The 7,346-nt window shown below is 45.5% G+C and overlaps 1 long non-coding RNA gene across 1 annotated transcript; it reads right to left on the bottom strand.

The window, feature by feature from the left end:
* Positions 1-501: 501 nt before the first annotated feature.
* LOC119512716 lies at positions 502-6,989 on the bottom strand. Its single transcript, XR_005212447.1, has 3 exons — positions 6,660-6,989; positions 5,968-6,048; positions 502-1,676 (listed from the first exon to the last, which is right to left on the bottom strand). It is a non-coding gene; the product is annotated as an uncharacterized LOC119512716 (long non-coding RNA).
* Between the last annotated feature and the right edge of the window lie 357 nt (positions 6,990-7,346).

The following is a 7,346-nucleotide window of genomic DNA, read 5'->3' as shown; positions in this document are numbered from 1 at the left end:
GGAGTGTTTCCTGTCTGTATTCCCACTCTCACCCCACTCTCTTCTGTTCTTTCCTCCTCTTTCCTTCTCAAAGTGAACAGAGCTCAGCCTCTGGGGTTAGACTAGTTTGGATGTAAAATTCTTCCTCTGAGCTGGTACTGGAGCTTGGGCAAACTATGTTGCCTTTCTTAAACCCAGTTTCCTCATGTGTAGTAATAATGTGTAATAACAATAAGACCCGCCTCATCAGTTTGTTTCGAGAACTAAATGAATAAAGCCTCTGGCACTGAGCAGGCACACAGGCACTTCTGCTATTTCATTTTCTGTTTCACCAGCACTCACATGCAAACACAAACACACACACACACTTACACAGTCTCCATCCACTGTTGTGGGTCCACACAGCACCATAACTATTTGGAAAAAAGAAATCCAGTCAATTAACTGCTTTGATTCACAAAGGCAAACATTCTAATGATGGCCATATCCCAGGATCTGAGTGAGGTTTTTCATTTCCATCTTCATGTTGGGTTCTGCTAATACAACATAGCCACCTTACATCCTGTCTTGAAACAAGGAGGAAGTACAAACATGCAAAAAGTAAGTCCCTTTTTTCTTATGTATATAATTTAGACCACAACGTTGTTGCTTGGCCAGTTAATTCAATCGCAACTGCATTGAAAAATATCAAATGGAGATAACCAGGGCTGAAAAGGTTGAGAATTCTCTTGGATTCCCTGCTCACTATCCCTGATCTCACTTGATCACTTGATAACTGCCCCCAGAGAGTGTGCTAGATCTCTTGCTCATTCCACCAGGTAGATCTGTAAGTTGAGGCACCGTGACCCAAAGCCAACCTCGGCTCCCCCAGAGCAAACCCAGAAACCCCAGCACAGCTCCATGGCCTGGATCTCAGGAGAACTGGAGATTCCCTTTTAGTGTCAGAGGAAAGGGGGGTGGGGAGCCAAGCCCTGGCCAGACCTACCTACCTGAAGGTAAGGACAAAGGTCAAAAAATTGGTTTATGACTAGATCCAGGGGCAAATGCCACAAAATGACCACTCAGCCCTCAAAAGTTAATATTGTTGTTGATAATAATAGCTAAGAGAGTCATGGTTGCAATAATAGTCAACATTGAGTGCTTACTCCATACCAAGATTTGTTCTCAGCAGTTTATAAGAATTAGCTCATTTAATCCTCACAACAGCCATGTTAGGTGGGTATTATTATCCCCATTCTATGGATGAGGAAACTGAGGCCCAGAGAAACTGAATAACAAGAAGACATAGGAGCACTGGAGTTTGAGTCCAGACCAGGTGTCAAACTCTGGAGCCTCCTAACCACCATTTGGCACTTCTTCCCTTTGGTGGTCACCAGCTTCCCCATCTGCAAATCTCTCTGTTGTGACCCTAAATATAGGCCACATAGACAAGAGAGTTTGCTGTGCCATTGGTGAGTCACATCTGTACAGCATGCTAGCATGTTCAAAACGCCTTCACAGCCCTTTTCTCCCTGGTCCTCATGGCACAGGGTGGCTGGGCATGACTCCTTAGTCATCCTTGCCGTTTGGCAAATGTGGTGGCCCATCCTCCGTGGGATGCATGGTTCCGTGGACAAGGCCAGGCTTTCTTCTGTTCTGTGCATCAGCTTCTCACAGTTGGGGAGGGCAACACAGACTTGGCATCCAGTAGAACGTTCCTGGAGGAAACAGCCTTGTCAGTGTCCAGGTACTCGTTTAAATTTGAGACTCTGGTTTTTAAGACCCACATCTGCAGTGGGCATATGTTCTGTGAGAGATGAAAACAGAAATGGTTCTCTGTTGTATCTGTATTATTAGATTTGACCTACCATCCAAACAGCAAAGAAAGAGTGGAAAATTAAAGGTGATTTGATATTAGCCTCCTATTCATATTAGGAAAAGTAACTGCTCTTTGCGGTTTTCCTCACAGAGGTGTCTTTATTCATTTGACATGCCTTTAATAACTAATTCTAGTTGTCTGGTTGCCAAGAAAGATTTCCTACGGGCAGACTTGAAAGTGCCCGGCTTCAAATGATCCCAGAACAGCAAACATTCAGCTTCCCTCCAGACTTCTGAAGTGTGGGAATAACATGAAAGAACGAACAAGAATCCTTCTGCAGCCTGCACATTTTGTGATGCTGGGAGCAGGGTGCTCTGGCACAGGTTGCTGCAGGGTCTACATGGACCGGGCACAGTGAGATTTGAAATAATCTCATGAATTTGATCCATGGAGTCAGCCAAACCAAATGACTTATTTCATGAAAATAAGCCTACTTTGGGGCCAAAGTGATCCAGGTCACTTATAAACAGACCGAGCTTTCCTCTGCCTGTGTAGACCTGGAGTGGGCAGAGAAAGACAGGGAAAACCACCACAATTGCTGCCAGGGTCAATGCCAGAGAGCACACACTGTGGATATGTATCGATGGTCACTACAATGAAGATTTATCCATCTACATGTGCCAGACCAAGTGGCTGACAAACATCATCTCATTCAATCCTCACAACAACAATATGCAGTAGAAAGTATCATTATTCTCATTTTTTAGATGTAAGACCTGAGCCTCTGAGGTGTTAGATAACTTCCCCAGGACAACTGTTTGGGGGGCAGAAGCCAGCTAGTTGTTCACCAAAGCACTTCCCTTTTCCTCCTGGGCATACAGTTTCCCAGGCTCCCTTGCAGTTAGATGCAGCCATATGACTGAATCCTGGCCAATAGAATGTGGGTGGAAGTGTCAGACATTTTCAGTTCTGGCCCATAAAACCTGTCTTTTCCCATCTGATGGCTGAATGGAGAGGACCCTGAGGACCTAGAAGAGGGCAGGCCCAGAAGATGGAAGAATCCAGGATCCTGAATGACTACGTGGAGCAGAGCCCACCCTCACCAATCTTCATTGGGTGATGATGTGAACTAGAAATCATCTTCTATTGTGTTAAGCCACTGAAACGTGGTGATTGTTGGCTCCAGCCACAAGCATAAGCTGACTAACACAGTTCATAAACTGTTTGCAAACTCATGGACTCTGAAGTGCATGCTCTTAATCTCTTCCTTGTCTGTGACTACCTGGTGTCTCATCGGCACACCCCAGGGGACAGGAGGACCCTCTAACTCTTTTTCAAGTCTCACCCTTCTTTGTTTTACAGGGCCTGAAGGGGATGGTTATTTCTTAGCTTTCCACTCTCCTGCCTATGCAAACACATTCCTGTTTTTTTAAGAATATGGTAAAAGCTACTCCTCATATCTTTTGGCTAATCCATCTAGACCTCTGGATTGTTTTTTATTTCTTCTCTCAGTTACTAGTGTCTCTTCCACCCTTGCCCTTCCCTCCATTCCCCCAGCCAGTGTTCTTTCCTGGCCTTCATAATGCCCCGACTGGTTTAATGAGATCATCCTCCGGATTTGTCCCTTCCCCTCCTGCCCATCATCTCATTGCCTCCAAAAGGATCTTCCAAAAATAGACCTGGTCCTAGCAACCCTTGCTTAACAATTTCCCATATGAAGTCTATCAAAATTAAGAAAGCAAATGCCCTTTGATTAAGCAATTCCAATTCTTTGACTTTACAAACAAGGATAGTCATTACATCATTGCTTGAAGTTGAAAAAGACTAGAAACAGGAAGTCTTACTAAGTAAACTGGGGGACACAATGTACTTGACCTAAAGGTGCTCTGCCTTGTTATATGTAATGAATGAGCAAGGGACAGGACAGCCACACCCTGATAACTGTGATTTAAAAAGACTGAGGAGATAGATTCACATGCATTCCTGCATGGACTTGGATTATCTCTGAAAGAATACACGAGAAACTGGAAAAGGAACTAGAATTATTCTGTAGGTTGTATATGCTGGGAGCAGGGCTGTCACAGCATATACAGCCTGGGGATGGGAGAGAGACTTACTTTTCACTTAATATACTTTTGTATTGTTTGGAGATTTTACTCTTACCTAGAGTCAGCCAAACCAAATGATTTCTTTCAAGAAAATAAATCTACTTGGGTGCATGTATTACTTTAAAAAAATAAAATAAAACCTGACTTCCTAGTGTTTATCTGATGAAGTCTAAATGCCTCACTATGAAAGGTAAGGTCCTCCAAGTTCTGGCTCCAACATGTTTTTCCTGCTTTCTCTCACTCTACTCCACCATTCTCTGAACATTCCCTGTACTCCCTCATCTCTGTAGCTTTCTTTTGTTCTCTCCCTTTCCTGGAAAGTCCCGTCTCCACTCAGCAGAAACTAATCTCAACTGTTATTTCCTTCTTTTGCTTTATAACTTTATGTGATGGCCCTTTATTCCAGTTTCCCACACATTGGAGGTATGTGTCTTTCTTTCCTACAAGATGGCATGGTATCTTACAGGAGTAAAGTTTTTTAAGTGTGCCTGTGCCTTGAACCACATTTATGATTCTGTGTTTCTCAGCAATGACTTCTGGGAATGCCTGGGGAGGGGGCAATGCAGGGGTAGGATCTGAAATCTGCCCCAGCCTACTTGGGGCTGGACAACGTGAGTAATTCATTTCAGCCTGGGACATTCAGCAAGAACAGAGCTCTGCCTTCTGGTTCACTCCCAAAGCCACTCCCCACCCCAATCTCTTTATCCAAAGACCCACCAAGTCATGGGTGCTCTCTGCTCAGGACTGAGCCAATGCTGGCTGCGTGCGGCTTTCTGGGGAGAAAGACATCCATTGCCCTAGACCACAGTCTGGGTTTAAACTCAGTTGTCACAATTATTTGAAGCCTATTAGGTTTATTTATGTTCTAAAGGGGGTCCACTAGAGAAAGACCATCACAATCGTAAATATCAGGGCTGCTGTTCTCCACACACATCTGGGCCTTCCGGCCCCTCCTCCTTCCCAGCTCTCAGGCCTCGCCCAGGAGTCAGCCCTGCTCACAGGCACAAGCCGTGGCCTCTGATCCAGTGTAGACCTACACCCCATTTGCTCATCCTGCCAGCCTAGCCAGCACAACACGTCCTCCTTTCACACATTTTGTGCGGTCGGAATGTGTATGAGCAAGACTCATATACAGGTGGGAGTATGGTATCTTCCCCGTCCTGCCCAAGCCAAATGCATAAGGTTCAGGAGCCCAGAGAACGAAAGGGTCTTGGGAACCAGGACAGGCATAGGACTCTGGGCAAAACTGCAGGCCCTTCGATGCCCATCTAGAGGTCTTTGAGGGCACAAAAGACAGATGGCCCGTCTGCTGGAGGTGTGCCCTGAATTCCTGGCTGGAGGAGGGTTTAGACACCTCACCCTTCAATGCTGGAGGCAACCACTTAATCCTTAAGGAGTCTTTTCCAAAGCATATCCTGCTGTACAATAGTCTTATAAGATTCTCTATAAAAAAAGGGGGGGGAGGGTTGCAGTCAAAAAGTTCAACAAATACAGAATATCGCATCTTCTTCTTGGATTGATTCACAATTCACATTTACATATTAAAGACCCCCAGAAGTCCTACAGAAAAGAAATTTGTCTAACATGATCTCCTCTAAACATACTTTGCTTTTGGGGGGATATCTACAAACATTCCCTTGGGAGGAGTGTTACGTGGAGTACATTTTGGGAAAACCTGCCTTTACAAATTTGTGGCCACCCTCACCCCAGCAACCTTCTGCACCTCATGAGATTTAACAGGGTCTGGGAGGAGGAACCCTTCTCTAACTTCCCCTCCCTGCCTTCTAATTCTCAGCTCTTGATCTGGCCAACACACCTGCCCAAATGCAAATTTCTCCCTCTCCTTTCTAACACTTCCCTTCCCTGCTCCAGCCCAGGATGCTGGGGGAAGGAAGGAGGGTTCACTTCAACTCCAGCCAACTGAACTGTTCCCTCAGCTACCTGCAGTCTGGCCCTCAATCTGCACTCACTGGCTCATAAAATTTTTACTGTCCCTTGTTTTAAAGAGTGAGATTGAAATTTTGCTATTTGTCCAGCTTCCCAAACTTTTGTTTGAAGTTTATCTCCTCCTGGAAGTCTCACCTGAACATACAGAGAATGGGCTGTCAGCTTAGGGCAGGGGTTCTCAAAGTGTGGTCCCTGGATCAGTAGCAGCCCCAGGCCCTGGAAACGTGTTAGAAATGCAAAATCTCAGAATCCACTTCAGACCTACTGATTTAGAAACTCTGGGGGCGGAGACCAGCAATTTGTCTTTGAAGCAGCCTCCAGATAATTCTTTGCAAGCCATCAGTCTAGGGTTTCGGAAATCCCTTTCTCTGAGCAGGTTCTAGTCTACCTTATTCATTTTCTGTCTATGTTTTTATTTCCACACACAATCCCAAAAAGGAAGTGGACAGCCAATACTAAAATACTCACGTCTAGCACAATTAAAGCAAATTTATAGGTGAATACTCTTCCTTCCGATAACTGCACACTCACTCCCTCACCTCCTCCAGGTCTTCATGAGACCCTTCTTACCAAACTGTTGCCCTCTTCCGCTGCCCCCATCCCTTGCCCCCTTAATCCCTCTCTTCCTTCTGTCCTGTATTGTTCTCATTAGGACTTATTACCGTTTAATATACTATATAATTTATGAATTCCTATGTATGCTTTCTTGCTCCCCACTAGAATATAAGCTCCATAAGGGCAGAGTTTTTCATCTGTGTTCCCTGCTTTATCCCCAGCCCTATAATGGTTCCTGCCTCAATACATGTTTGTTCAATAAACAAACCTACCATAAGGGGCAGGTGAGTTCTGTTGCTGTGATTCAACAGGAAGTTTAACTCTGAGCTTCCTGGCAGCCAAAGACTTACAAGGATCTCTCTAATAACAGGAGCCAGACACTCCTCCCGGTAAGGTCAGAATCAGCCAGGAGCTCCTTTGTGGCCCAAGGGCTCCTTTGTTGGGGAGCAAAGTTATTCCTGGTAACAGGTCCACGCAGGCTCTGCCCCTGATGTCCCAGGCCCGGAGGCTGAGCTCTGGGTGTAGACCATTCCTCAAGCCACGTCAACCCCAGGGAAGGTCCTCTTTCCTCTCCAGGGAGAAACAGGCAGACTCCTGCCTGCCCACAGATGTGTCCGCGCCGACCTCATCTCCTGGCAGAAGGAAAAGAGCACAAATTACGGGAAAATTTCTGCTCATTTAATCAACTTTGTAGGTTAAATGTGGTTGGGGTATGAGGCAAGAAGTGGAAAGAGCATTAGACCATATTGAGTTCTTTTCCAACTGGCTGAGTGGGTAGCCACCCCCCCCTACCCCCAGGAGAATATATCCAGCACTGATAAATTTATAAAGTATTTGACCTTTAATCAATCCTAATATTTTCAATCCACAGAGCCTTCCTGTATGCCTGCAGCCCTGCCCCTGCCCTCCTATTCATCACAATTACTGCTCCAACTGTCAGAGGCTGTGCATGAAACAGC

This window comes from Choloepus didactylus, chromosome 17 (assembly GCF_015220235.1).
Source record: "Choloepus didactylus isolate mChoDid1 chromosome 17, mChoDid1.pri, whole genome shotgun sequence".
In the NCBI taxonomy this organism is placed as follows: Eukaryota; Metazoa; Chordata; class Mammalia; order Pilosa; family Megalonychidae; genus Choloepus; species Choloepus didactylus.
Note: the sequence above shows the minus strand (reverse complement) of the source record. Positions and strands in the feature narration are given on the sequence as shown.